This window comes from Mirounga leonina, unplaced genomic scaffold (assembly GCF_011800145.1).
Source record: "Mirounga leonina isolate KUSES-001 unplaced genomic scaffold, KU_Mleo_1.0 Mir_94, whole genome shotgun sequence".
Taxonomy (NCBI): Eukaryota; Metazoa; Chordata; class Mammalia; order Carnivora; family Phocidae; genus Mirounga; species Mirounga leonina.
The window spans coordinates 12,936,714-12,951,465 of record NW_023270855.1 but is presented as its reverse complement, the minus strand read 5'-3'; positions in this window follow the sequence as shown (position 1 = coordinate 12,951,465).

The window sequence follows — 14,752 nt, the reverse complement described above, 5'->3', positions numbered from 1 at the left end:
TAAAGTTTTTTATGTTAAGTTTTACATATTTTATCACGTGCATGAAGTTTAACTGAAAAAGTTAATTGGCCATCTGCATTTCTTAGCCATTTTCCTCCTTCTAAAGTGAAATATAGTATCTTACTTTTAGCCTAGGGTTAAAAATCATTCCTTCAAGTGGTAAGATGTTTTTAGCACATGCAAGGATGTTTTCCTGTCTGTATAAGATTCTTACCACACTACACCATATTTCTCTTACAGATCTTTTGGCTCTTTACCTTTCAATACAAGAACTCTTCTTCCTTTTTTTTTTTTTTAATTGACATGGTTAAGATTTTATTCCAGTTCATTCCAAATGCAACTTAAACTTTAAAAACTCCCTTAAAACAAGCTTGCTTCTCCACCCAGTTCCAGTTATCTGCCCTCAACCCACCCTACTGGTACCTTTCAAAACACTTCCCATAATTACTAAATAATTAATTTTATAATTTGTCATTTCATGTTGTCTCCCTGATAGAAGACAAAGATATAAACCAGATCTCTCCTATTCATCAAGGTGTATTCCCTAGGCCCTAAGTAAGTGTAACAGAGTGCCTTTTACATAATAGTTTTTCAATATATATTTTTTTGAATAAATGAACAAATGAATTGCCTTTGTTTTTTTTCCCAACACTTTTTCATCTGTTAGAAACGCAAGGTGCTAGAGGTTAAAGACTATTTCAAAAGTGTCGGTTACGTGTAGCTAACACACAATTGAACCAAATTATATACTTTTTTCATTTATTATTAATGAAGCAATCATATATCAGGGCAAATCTAATATTGACAGGCCCAGTAATTCAACGTCCTTGAAGTAATAGAACATAGCTGGCCTCATTAAATGTAATGATAACATTTCAAAATATATTTTGCACCAGTAATCCCAACAACTAATGCTTCTTACGCTTCACTAAGAATATCAACTAGAGCAATGAAGTGCTACCCATCTGCAAAGTGGGTTCTAGATGGAATACAGTTTATCTCTAGCAGGCAGTATTTTCAGAAAGACCAGCAAAAATCAAACCAGCATTGGATATTAAAAATATTTACAGCATGTACAAATGGGTCTTCTATTCAAAACAGTTTAATTTTCTTTGGGTTGTTATAATGACAATTTCCTTAACCTGATGAGATAACAGATTTTTAAAGATGTAATCATGTATTTATCTTATGGTTTGCACAAGATGTACCTTTAGTATATCCAGATTTTCATAATCCATCAAACAGTTTTTCAGTATGTGTTATGGCAGGATATTCTAGAACTGCCAAGAAAAGTAAATTCACAGAGCTGCCTGCAACTCACTAACTATAACAAATTAGCATAAGCAGCCCCATTTTAGAAGGAATGGCTTTTACAAGTTACACAGAAAAATAATGTGATTTTTGCATTTGTATCATTAAAAACTGTCCCTGTAGTACATGGTTTCATCATAAATATTAAACACAGCCCAGAGAATTTAGCATAGGTAGGCAGTCGGTTTGAGGTCGAACTTTTTCGTGAAACAGAATGGGTTATGACCTTAAGACTAACTAGGAAAACTGGCTTAAAAGTACCTATTTTTATGGATTTTTTTCTACTTTAAAAAAATGCATATCAAATAAAACCTCTCAACACTTGTCAGCTCTCCTGTGAACATACCATATAAATGGACTGGCACGGACTGCCAGGAAAAAGGAAAGGCCAAATTACTCTCTTCCACCCATGCTGTGAAGTTCAGAGAGAAATCTGTCCTAGACCCATACCATACAGATAGCATACAATGAGCCATTTAGCAAGAACTGAAGAATGGATAAAATTCTTCAGATTTCTCTGCACAATAGCAAAGATCTTATTTTCTTAGTCACCCTCATAATTTAAAATGCCTCTGGCTGGTTGTTCATAGCACCAAACAAAGGTGAGCATTTTCAAACATCTAATTAGCTGAAGCCCTATTCATTCTGGCAAAAAGAATTAAGAACTCCAGAAGGCAAAGAAAACTATGGCTCGGGCTTACCTTGTTTCAAATATATTCACAGTGCCATCAGTTGCCCGTGCAATACATAGCCTCAGTACCCAGAATAAACTAAGAACTGAGAAAAGATGCAGAGTCCACTTAGGGCACTATGCCGGGAAACATGGAACTATCAGGGAATCATTTATAATCAACGGAAGCATATTATCTTTTTACTGAACCTAATACATTGTTGGCCAGCTACTGACTTTTGTGCAGGCAGCAGCTTATGACGCATGACCATCCATTAGCCCCTTCCACTCCAAGGGGTGGAGAAAGGTTGAACCAGCCTGCTTTATAAGGGATGGGAGAGGGTCGGGGGCAGGACAAAAGCAGGGGTAGAGGTGGAGGTGCAAGCTAGGTAAGGCTTCAAGTCAAATTAGGAGACGCGCATCCTGCCATTGACCACCACCAACCGACTCTTATTTCTCAGTCTGACGCTAGATTTTCATTTAGTTACTTGCTCTCTCTTCCTCAAACTCAAAATGTCAAACTCCTCCTTCACTCTCCCAAATGCCTTCTCCCAAAGTGCTTTCCCACCTGCGTTCCCTACTGAAGTGCAGAACACCTAATTGCCTGTGCTAGAAATTTTGGAAGTGACCCAGTTCCATCCCCTGTCAATCAATTACCAAGTCCCGATGAATCTACCTCTCATATAATTTCAAATGGTTTCTCGTTTTTTCCATCCCTACGAGGACCATCTAATTCAGTCTGCACCTATCTCCTCTGACAACAACCTCCTAAACTATCTCCCTACCTCCCCACTCTTACCCTTTCCCATCCATTTTTTTTTTTGCATCAACATCAATGTTTGAGTATCTATTTTTTTAAGTAAGCTCTATGCCCAATGTGGGGCTTGAACTTCACGACCCTGAAATCAAGAGTCACAGGCTCTACCGACTGAGCCAGCCAGGTGCCCCCAAATCCACTTTTTACACTGATTATTATCATCCCTAAATTTAATTCCTGACTTTCAGAGCCATTATAGGTCCCTCCCTCTTATTTTGACCTCAGTTTACCTCCCTTGTTTCATCTCGGGCCTCTCCTGCACACAAACACCAAGATGCTTTACTTTTAGATTGCCTGAGAGGAGCGTGCCAGATCAAAACTTGGGACCTTTGCATTTTTCCTTTCTCTTTGCCAGGAATACTTTGCTTCTCCATTTGCCCAATTAGCATTGCTTCATCATCCTTTCCGCCCCAGTGTGGAAACCCCTTCCTTCCAGAAGCCCTCACCCACCTCCAGTGCCAGTGAGCTGCTGGGCGCCCCTCCCCCCCTTTCTCATAGCACTCTGGCACCGAAAGTGGCTGTTTGCTCTATCAGACTGTGAGCTCCTGTGAGCTGGGTTCACTGTTTACCACCGACTGGGCCGGGCACCTTGTAAGTAATGGCTAAATGAAAGAATCTAACTATAATGTTAGAATTTGAATATGAACTATATGTTAGATAATAACATCACATCCATGTTAAATTTCTTGAGTTCAACTAAATGAGCGTTAGACAATGCATAAGTAGCCAAGTGAAGTTTTCCAGCTCTTTCAACTTATTCTGATAGACTTATGGTGTCCCAAACACACCGGGTTGTCAGAATACCTGAGTCACTTATTAAAATGACAGAAAAGCACAAGAAACTGGTAAAAGTGTTTGAGAGCTGGTGATTAGGATCAGGAATGAATTTGCTTTTTACCACATATGCTTTTGATTTTTGATTTGCTTAAAAAAACATTTTTTTAAAATATACACATTTAGGGGCGCCTGGGTGGCTTAGTCAGTTAAACGTCTACCTTCAGCTCAGGACATGATCCCGGGGTCCTGGGATCGAGCCCCGCATGAGGCTCCCTGCTCAGTGGGAAGCCTGCTTCTCCCTCTGCCTGCCGCTCCCCCTGCTTGTGTTCTCTCTCCCTGGCAAATAAATAAATAAAATATTTAAAATAAAATATATACATATATATACACATTTATATGTGTGCATTTATTGTTGGAAGAATACACACACACATACAAAGTGATACTGATCACCTTCTCTAGGAAGGTGAATTGGGATTTTGGGAGGATGAAGTTGGGAAAGACACTTCTTAATGACATCCTTTTATACCTTTTAGAATTTCCAATCATGTTGAATGACTTGGTCCAAACTTTTAAAAAATTAAGCAGAAATACAGATTTTTAGGGCCCTTGCTAGAGGTTCTGATTCATGAAGCTGGAGGTAGGGCCTGGAAATCTGTATTTTAAACAAACTCCCTGGGTAACACCTATGATCTGGAAAGGTTGGGGAACAGGGTTAAGGTTGGACTTGACCTTGGAGATCACCTAATCCAGTAATTCTGAAATCTGGGCATCATCCCTGACTTAATCAGACCATTTGGGGAAGAGGCCAGGGAAGCCAATATTATTTAAAGTGCCTCAGGTCACTGTGACACAGACGATTGCTTACAGCTAGCATTGGGACCACTGGTCCAGTGCCGTCAATTGTTCAACCAATACATGAGTCTCTTCTCAATCCTGTATACACAGAGATGTCTCTATCATTGTGGTGGCCAGCCTCCAAGACAGCCTCCAGTGATTCCCACTTCCCAGTGCTTACACTGGGTTTATGTGGTCCACTGATGCACTGAATAGGGATGACCTGTATAACCAATAGGAGGATACTGGAATGGTAGGACTCTGACTTCCAGCGCCAGGTTATAAAAGATGCTGTGGCTTCTGTCTGGCTCTCTCTCGGATTGTCCACTCTGGAGAAGCTAGATACCGTGTTGTGAGGACATGTAGGAAGCCATATGGTGAGCAAGTAAATCTTTTTGCCAACAGCCAGCACTGACTTGCCAGTTATGTGAATAAACCATCTTGAAAGTGGATTTTCCAGCCCCAAACCTTCAAATGACTGCAGCATTGGCTGTCATCTTAACTGTGGACTCGTAAGAGATCATGAGATAGAAACAACAGGCTGAGGCACTCTTCCGTTCCAGAGGCACTGAAACTGTGTGAAATAATAAATGTTTCTGATTGTTTTAAACTACCAAGTTTGGGGGTACCTGGGTGGCTCAGTCGGTTAAGCATCTGCCTTCTGCTCAGGTCATGATCTCAGGGTCCTGGGATCGAGCCCCGCATCGGGCTCTCTGCTCAGTGGGAAGTCTGCTTCTCCCTCTGCCTCTGCTGTTCCCCCTGCTTGTGCTCTCTGTCAAATAAATAAATAAAATCTTTTAAAAAACTAAACTAATAAACTACTAACTTCGGGGGGAAATTGTTACACAGCCTTCAGTAACTAATGCAATCACACTTTCCCATATGTGTTGTTCTTACCAGTGGCCTCTTTTCCATGTCATTTTCATCTCCCAACTGGCAAAAATTTTGGTTGTTCTTTTTCCTAAGACTGCAGCTAAGGAATTATAATATGATATTTGCTTTTACAGGTTGAGTGTCAGTTCAGAGTGCCCTTATAGGACTTTCTGACCTGTGCAATGCTACCTCTTAAATAATGCTGATCAGCACTGTAAACACTTGCAAGTTCTTCCTCCTGTGGTTCTCCAAGGTTTGGCTTGAATGGATGGGGGGAAAATCAAGGGATCTTTTTTTGTAGCGATGAAGATCTGTGTGTTTGCCCACTGTAGGCCTAATTCCAGTATGCTTCATGCCTACTGAAGCTTACCTCTGACCTTTCCCTGGGAAGAGAGGGCAGGAGGAATGTAAGTGACTTTAGCTTATGACAAGGAATTATCATGAGTACCTTCATTGTACTCTACTAAACTGGAGCCTGACATGAAACTATTGGTCTCTCTGTTGACAGAGGAGATGTGCACCTGATTTTCATCTGGCAGATTATACGTGTGCAACATCGCCAATATCAGAAAGAGTATTCCATATACAATTCCCCTCTAGTCCTAGGAGTCCTTTGGAAGGAAGCCAGTACTCTCTCTCTCCTTGATGTCATCTGTAAGAATCACATCCAATTTTACTAATGAATTATCACCGAAGCCTTAAAACAAATATGTGCATTTGCTTTATGTCAGCTCCCCCTCTTTTTTGCCAGTTTCTGATAGTTACGGTCATTTGGTTTGACCAGACTGGACACTTGCTTATTTAAAAATCCAAAATCCTCAACCCACTGTGTGATTCTGCTTGCATACAAAAGCGAAGGTCCATTGGTGAAACATTAAATGGAATTAGGAGAATGTGGGGTGTGTGTTGCTTTGTGTTGCCTAGCAATATGGTTAGGGCACAGGAATCACAGAGAGGATGAAATTCACACCCACAAGGAAATCACATTATGCATAAACACACACTCACACACACACGGGCATATACACACATCTGACATCTCTGGAAGAATGTTACAAACCATGAGTACAGAATTATAGTCACAAGTAGAATAGTCTTTGGAACATGGTATAATAAACATGCTGCCTGAGCTGTTACTTATACTTCAATGTCTGTGTGAATATATCTGTCTCTTAAAGCAAAAAATATTATATGCTTGTGAATGGGCTTTACAACATCCCTCGTAGACATGAGCCCAGTCAGGATTATGTAAAGCTCACATTTTTAGAATGAATATATTAATATGTAAAATTACAGGAAGAAATATCTAATATATAGGAAAAACTTGGGGCTCCTGGGTGGCTCAGTCGCTTAAGCATCTGCCTTCAGCTCGGGTCATGATCCCAGGATCCTGGGATTGATCCCCACTTCAGGCTCCCTGCTCAGTGGGGAGCTTGCTTCTCCCTCTCCCTCTGCTGCTCCCCCTGCATGTGCTTTCTCTCTCTCTCTCTGTCAAATAAATAAACAAAATCTTTAAAAAAAGAAAAAGAAAAAGAACTTTACTCTCTTTACTCATCCTTATTTCAAAATATTGAGATTTGCCCTTCATTTTCATAAGACCTAAGTGTGATGGTAAAAAGCATATTCACTGGGGCGCCTGGGTGGCTCAGTCAGTTAAGTGTCTGCCTTGAGCGCCTGGCTCAAGTCAGGATCCCTGGTGCTGGGCCAGAGTGGGGAGTGGGCTTATCCTTCTCCCTTTGCCCCACCCACCTCTGCTTGTGTGCTCTCTCTCCCTCTCTCTATATCTCAAATAAATTGTTTTATACAAATAATATATTAAAGATTTTAATAAAATCTTTTTAAAAAGCATGATCATTGAAGTCAGATACTTGATTTCAAATCCCAGCTCCATCTTTTGCAATGTTATGTGATTTCCCTCAACCTAACTTTCCTCATTTGTGAATTAGAAACACAGTAATATTTGACTTATAGGGCCATTGCAAGGATTAAATTAAGGGAACCCATGTAAAAGACAGAGACAATACATGGTACTCCAAATACAGTAGCCATTCGACTCCTTATTAGCGTTATTATGCAAAAGGCCTCTTGACTGCCTTCCAATAAATATAGAGGCCACCAGTTAACCCTAAGCAATGTGATCAGTAGAGATTTTGCCTGTAAAAAGGCTGTTTGGTTGTCAGGAAGAGAAGACTATGGCCTCCAGTCCCTTCCCTGCATGAAAGGAGAGGCAAGAAGTCACCCTGCTCTTCCCTCTCCTAGCCCAATCAAGGGTTATTCCAAAGTCAGAGAGTCAACCAACTCAGTTCTAAGGATGAGAACCAAGACTCTAATGTGGTCACTCACTAAAGGAAAACTCTCCCCTAAGGCTACACAGCCCGGTGTCCTCCCAGCTCCAGGCTCCCCTCCCAGAACAACTTAGTCCTTCATCCTGTAACCTCCCAGGTTGCAAATCTGGAAGTCCTCTGTAAGAACTTCCCTCTTTCTTCTTTCCTGCTGACCTTGGAAATGTTCTCACTTCTCGGTAGAGCTGGGATTTCCTGGATACATCTTGCTTTCTCAGGCTATTGTGGAGGGGAACTGGCGGGTGGGGGCTGGGAAGCGGGGCCCTGGAGGCATCAGCCATCTCCTCTGCATGAGCTGTAAGCTCTAGTTCCCAGCAGCGTTTGTCCCTTAAGATCTAGGTGAGAAAGAAGACAAGTGCTGAGCTGCCAGCTTTCCCCAGGGGCGAGGTAAGCAATTAGCAGAGCGCCCTGAGAAGCCCCGGGTAAAAACAACGTGTGTACCCTACCAGGCAAAAGATGAACATGAGTGATGTGTGAGAACAGTAAAATTATATGGATTTTATTTTAAGATTAAAACGTGAATCAAAAGAACAACTTTATAAAAAGATATTTTAATTTATTCCTAATATCCTTCTACTTGTATGAATTTGGGATTTTTTTTTCTTCCTTTGCAACTATTCTGAACAGAATTAAATTACAACTGCTATGGTTACTTATTATGGATTAGAAAATTCCATTTATTTAGCTAAAAATAATTCCCCCCCCCCTTTGGTTTTTAAACGTCCTTGAAATAACAATCAGTTGGAAAATAAAATGGAAGAAAGGGCCTCATTTGTATTAGCAACAAAAAAGATTAAATTCCTGGGAATAAACTTGAGAAGTGAAGAGCTACATGCAGAAGATTTTTAAAGCTACTGAGGGTCAAAAAGAAGACTTGAACAAATAGAAGGGTATTTATGTTTTTAGATAAAAGAGACTTTATAAACAGGTCAGTTCTCCCTAAATTATCTCTAAATGTAAAAAAAAATCACTTAAAAATAAGTTTTTTAAAAATGGTATGTACTGATTATAACCTTAATATGGAAAAATAAACATGCCAAAATATGCAGGAAAACCCTCAAAAAGAAAAACAAGGGTTGGGGTGCCTGGGTGGCTCAGTCGTTAAGCATTTGCCTTCCGCTCAGGTCATGATCTCAGGGTCCTGGGATCGAGCACCGCGTTGGCTCCCTGCTCAGCGGAAAGCCTGCTTCTCCCTCTCCCACTCCCCCCCTGCTTGTGTTCCCTCTCTCGCTGTGTCTCTCTCTGTCAAATAAATAAAATCTTTAAAAAAAGAAAAAGAAAAACAAGGGTTAACCTAGCTGCATTAGATACTAAAATGTAAAGCTACGATCATTAAAAAGGCATGCTACATGAATAGATAGCAGCTCATCAGAACAGAAATGACTCAAATACAAAAAGAACTTTAGTATAGGATAAAACAACATCTCTTATCAGTGGAGAGAGACACTCATTCAATAAATGGTGTTCAAGCAATTGAACAGGTCTCTGGGGAGAAAATATTACGGTCGGATTCAAACCTTTCACCTTTTGCCATGATAAATTCCAGATGAATTAACATTTTTAGAAATAAGAAAGGAAAAGAAAATTCTGAGCATGCCAGAATAAATTGTTAGGTAATTTTTAAATATAATCTCAGAATAGGGTAGGTCCTTTGAAATATAAAATAAAAGCCAGAATCCATAAAAAAATTGATATATATACCATTTATATACACATATATATATATACGATCAAATACTTCTGTATGGCAAAACAACAACAAAACATTAGCATAGTTGAAAGACAAAAAAAACCCAAATTTTTTTAGAAAGAATTGTAATTCATATAACAGATAAAGGATTCCTACAAATTAATAAGAAAAAGATCAGTATTTCAATAAAAAAAGAGATAGTTTGCAGAAAAAGAAATAAATAGAAGGAAGTTCCAGTTTACTCATAATAAGATATCATTTTCACCTGTCAGATTGGGTAAGATGAAATTAAATTCATTGTTGAAACAAGCATGGTAAATAGGCACTCCAATTTTACTGCTGAAAGCTTAAATCAGTATAATACCACCATGGGCAATTTGGCAATATATATCAAAATCATAAATGGACCTGTATTTTAATGCAGCAATTTCACTTGCAGTGATTTATCCTGTATGTGTGCTCGAGCATATGTGAAATAATGTGGGTACTAAGTTATTTAATATATAATTTTCTCTAATAGCAAAAGATTAGGAATAATCTAAATGCTTACCAATAGAAAATTTGTTAAGTGGGGCTACATCTCTATAATGGAACATTATGCAGCTGTTAAAAAGGACGAGGACGCTCTTTATATACTGATTTGGAAGGATTCCCATGACCTACTGCAAAGTAAAAGGTAAACCAGAAACTACAGTCATCTGTTGTCTCCAGAAAAGAAACAACTAGGAAAGAGATTTTCTCTTCACATTCCTTTATTTTTGGAGATGTGAATGTTGTTAGTATATTACTTAGTCCAGAAATAAATAAATAACATTTAAAATGAATAAAAGCCCTCGCCACTTTGATTGTTTTTATGTAAATAGTTCAGTATTTTATTTGGTATTTTGACAATCTTGCTACAGCAAATAGCTAAAGATTTTCCAAGACTTCCATGTTATCATGTCTTTATGGAGTTGGATTTTAAACAGAAATCCTCCAAGCAAGGAGAATGCCAAATAAAGCCTATTTCTTCCAAATGTGCCATTTTCTACTGTGCTATTTTACCTGATTTGATGTTATAGGTGAGGGTTGGTGGACGGCAGAATAAGACAACCCCCAAGTTCAACCTCCTTGAATTTTATTAGAACACAGCCCTGCCCCTCTGTTTACATATTTTCTGTGGCTGCTTTCCTGCTACAACACAGAGCTGAATACTCACAAGAAGTCCCATGACCCCAAAAAACCTATGATCTTTACTATTTGTACCTTTATAGGAAAAGTTTACCAACCCCTGGTTTAAACCACTTTTGAGTTGGGTCTCCTGTCATTTGCAGCTTAAGAGCATTCACACAATACCGACCTCCTTCATTCTGATGAAAAGTGAAAGAACACTAAACTCAAACTGATAATAATGACTATGCATGTTTTAAGGTAAACCTTTATTAAAGTAGACCATACATATAGAAAAGTTTACAAATCATTATCATACAGCTCCATGCTTGTGTAACCATCACCAAACTCTAGGAGTTCCCTTTAAGAACTCTAGCCCCACCCCAAAGAAACCCACTGTTCAGATTTCTATCAGAATACATCTCTATAGACCAATTTTGACCGTTTATGGACTTCAGATAAATGGATTCATAGGTATGTGTCCTTTTGCATCTGACTTCTTTTGCTCAGCATTTTGTTTGTGAAATTCATCTATGTTGTGTGTAGCAGGAGCTCGTTCTTTCTCATTGCTATGTAACGTGCCATCGTATAAGCATACCACAGTTTATTTATCCACTCTACAGTTGATGGACATTTGAGTTGTCTCTAATTTTTAACTATTGCGACCAGTGCTGCTGTGAATAATATAACTTTTTGGTGCATGTATACACACTTTTATATTTATTACTTTATATAAGTATATATAAAAATATATTTTTATTTATATATATATTTAAAATATATATAAATATACTTAAAATATATATAAATAAAAGTGTATATTATATATATATAAGTGTATATAACCTATACGCATCATTGAGTTTTATTGTGGGCCATCCATACGTGATTTTTATTAAGGATATGCAAGTGATTCCTTGTCCGAAAATACATAGTTCCACTGAACAGAAATTTGGTCTTCTTCCCATTTTACTTCAGCATAGAGATTCATTCAGCAGAGTATCAGGCTCAAAAGACTACACACAACCAGATGAATAACCATGAATTGAAAATTAAAACAATTACCAACAAGATAATTTCCCCTCCAAACCCACACTGTTACTTGAAGGAAGTTGCAAGCTGCCATCTTAGAGACTAATTGTTTAAGCAGCAGAATTCAAATCAATACTTCCTTTGGAACCATGGGAAGGCTCAAATGGCCTTGGCATGCCGTTGAGTCACAAGGTACGTCTTCTTTACTTTGAGGAAAAAGTGATGAAAGTTATAAATGGTTGGGATGGAAAGGAACATCAGTGGACCCAGAGCTCCAAAATCTAAGGCAGAATCACGGCAGTTAAATTCCAGCTTAGCTTTCCTATTTAGCAACGCTGTTATTAAGAAAAGCCACATAAAAGCAAGATTTCATCAGAGAGCAGCTTCTATTCCAGCCATCTCTGACTGGTACTTGTGTCTTGTGGCTCCCTCCTTTACTCAGGCAGCATTCTCCAAGGACCCGAAAACAGGGTTAACTACATAACAGGGTTATATATGCAAACTATGCACCCAAGGATTGCATCAATAGCATATTGTCTTATACATACAAGGAAAATGAAGAGAACCACGAGTCTACAAAGGCAATCGGGAGACCGATTATTAGGCATGAACATTGGATTGAAGTTCTTTTTCCACTCATTGTTATTATCAAACCAGTAGAGAAGATTCAATCTGATAATTATCAGGATGAGTCATCAGTAGCCACAGAGTGCTAGGGTCAAACTCAGGGCTTTGTGGTTTTGAGCTAGTGTCCTCCCAGCAAGATAGCAAATTGCAAATCGAACTATTTGGCTTGTCTCTCCAGTTTAGCCAACTAAAAGTAAAGATTTCTTTAAGAAAGAAAGGAAGAGAGAAAGAAAGAGCAAGAAAAAGGAAGGAGGGGAGGGAGAGGAAAAAAGGGGTGGGGGTAAGGGACAGCAAGGATCCTAAGAAACATTTCACTGCCCCAAATGTCCAGAGCAGTTGCGGAGCATGTCTTCTATCCCCAGTGGTCTGCTCCAGGCACAGTATGGCATAGCTAGGGCTGATTCTTCAACTTTCCTTAGAACTTTAGTATCTCCCTCAGCCTCCAAGGGCCAATGACAGATGATTAGCTATGAGGCAGCCCTTCTGGCTGGGTAGACGTTGCTGCCACAGTCCCTCTCTAGGACCGATTATGAAAGTCTGAAGAGAAAAGGAAGTGGAGAAAGGGATTTTTTTTCTCTCTGCAACTTTGGAACCAAACAATACACAGGAGAACTGAGCAGAACATTCTAAGCTTTGGAGTACAGATAGAGCAGCCATATGAGGCCACCTTGTCTAGGGCAGTGTTGTCTGATTTTCAGTATTCTCTCCCACCATTAAGCCAAAATAATTTGTCTCCTGATTTTAATTTAGAGAATACAGTCCCAAATTTCTACTGGTAGTTTACAGGTACCTTTAGCAATCTGTAGGTTCTGTATCATCCATAATCCTTTCTGTTTTACAAAGCTCTTGGCTCTTAGAAGCTGCAAACCGTGTCCTACTTTAATTTTGAAAATCTCCATTTTTCTTCTAAACTCTCGAAAGAGAACTTCTTCCTCCTCCACCCCCCCGCCCCCCTCCTCCCCCACCCCCAGGAACACTTATCTTTTTGCAGACATTTATTACTCTTCGTCACACTCCTATGAGGTGGCTAAGGTCTGTTATCCCCATTTTATTGCCAAGGAAACTGAGATAGTGAGAAGTTGAGTGGTTTGCCGAAGGTCACGCACTGAGTCAGGGGCAAACTCAGAACTCGGTGTTCCTGGCAGCCTCGCCAACCTCAGCTGCCTCGCCTCTATTTGAACTGCCTGGAAAATAGGCTTTCAAGAATTCTGATGAGTACATTGAAACTCCACCAGCTTTATTTGTTAACGGTGACTTGGTAACTGCATATACTCATGTTATTCATTGACCTACAGCCAAAAGCCATTCATTTACTAGATGCATGGCTTAAGAGGGACTATCTCCCTCGCTTTTCACCGATTATAATAAAATACTTCCCTGCGACCACGCGAGAGCCCAGTAATACCAGACACCAAAGTAAAAGTACACATTGTCCTTTTGGTCTCTAAGAGAATGAATCTCTCGATTCCATACAAGCTCCTGATCATGGCCTCTGTCACGCAACCCTTACCTCACGTTCCAGCCTGGTAGGCCACCTTCAGCCACCTAAGTGCTTCTGAGAGTGAATCACCCACCGGTATGCAACACCCTGCATTCTGGTCTCTCCGATCCCCTCTTCACTCTACCCTCCTGTATCCCTCAAGATCTGTGGTCTTCAAGGTTCATTTTAAGAATCACCCTCCCAACAGGCCACTCCCTATCTCCCCACCAACCCTGGGGCCTGTTTCTTTGAAGCCCTTATCTGATGCCATCTTCTTTCACAGTTTAGCTTATTGACTAGCCCTGTGCCCCTGGAGCCTATAAGCTATTTACAGGCACAGAAGGCTTTATTCATCTTCACCTGGTCTGAGACGGAAAACGCAGTTCGCCTCACAGAGTTTGGAACTGCTTACTACAGGGGTCGGCAAACTTTTTCTGCAGAAGACTGATTAGGAAATTGCCAGCTATGAACAGTCACTGTTGATTCTTCTTTGCTTTCTTTGTTACAACCCTTTAAAAACATAAAAAACACCCTTAGCTCCCAGGTCAGCTGGGGGCTGGATTGGCCCTAGGGCCATAGTTTGTCTGACTTCATAGTTTGCCGGCTTAGTAAATACTTCTTGCATTATCATCGATGGTCTTGAGTTATATTGGAAATTACTTATTTTGTATTTACGGACATTTTTGCATAATTGATGATTTTTCTGCCGGTTAAAAAATGATAGTATTTGTGGGGCACCTGGGTGGCTCAGTTAAGCGTCTGCCTTTGGCTCAGATCATGATCTCATGATCTCAGGGTCGTGGGATTGAAGCCCTGATTTGGGATCCCTACTCAGTGAGAAGACTGCTTCTTCCTCTTCCTCCACCACTCCCCTGTCCCTGCTTGTGCTCGCTCTCTCTCAAATACATAAATAAAATCTTTTTTAAAAATGACAGTATCGGGGCGCCTGGGTGGCTCAGTCGTTAAGCGTCTGCCTTTGGCTCGGGTCATGATCCCAGGGTCCTGGGATCGAGCCCCACATCGGGCTCCCTGCTCTGCGGGGAGCCTGCTTCTCCCTCTCCCACTCCCGCTGCTTGTGTTCCCTCTCTTGCTGTCTGTCTCTCTGTCAAGTAAATAAAATCTTTAAAAAAAAAAATGACAGTATTTG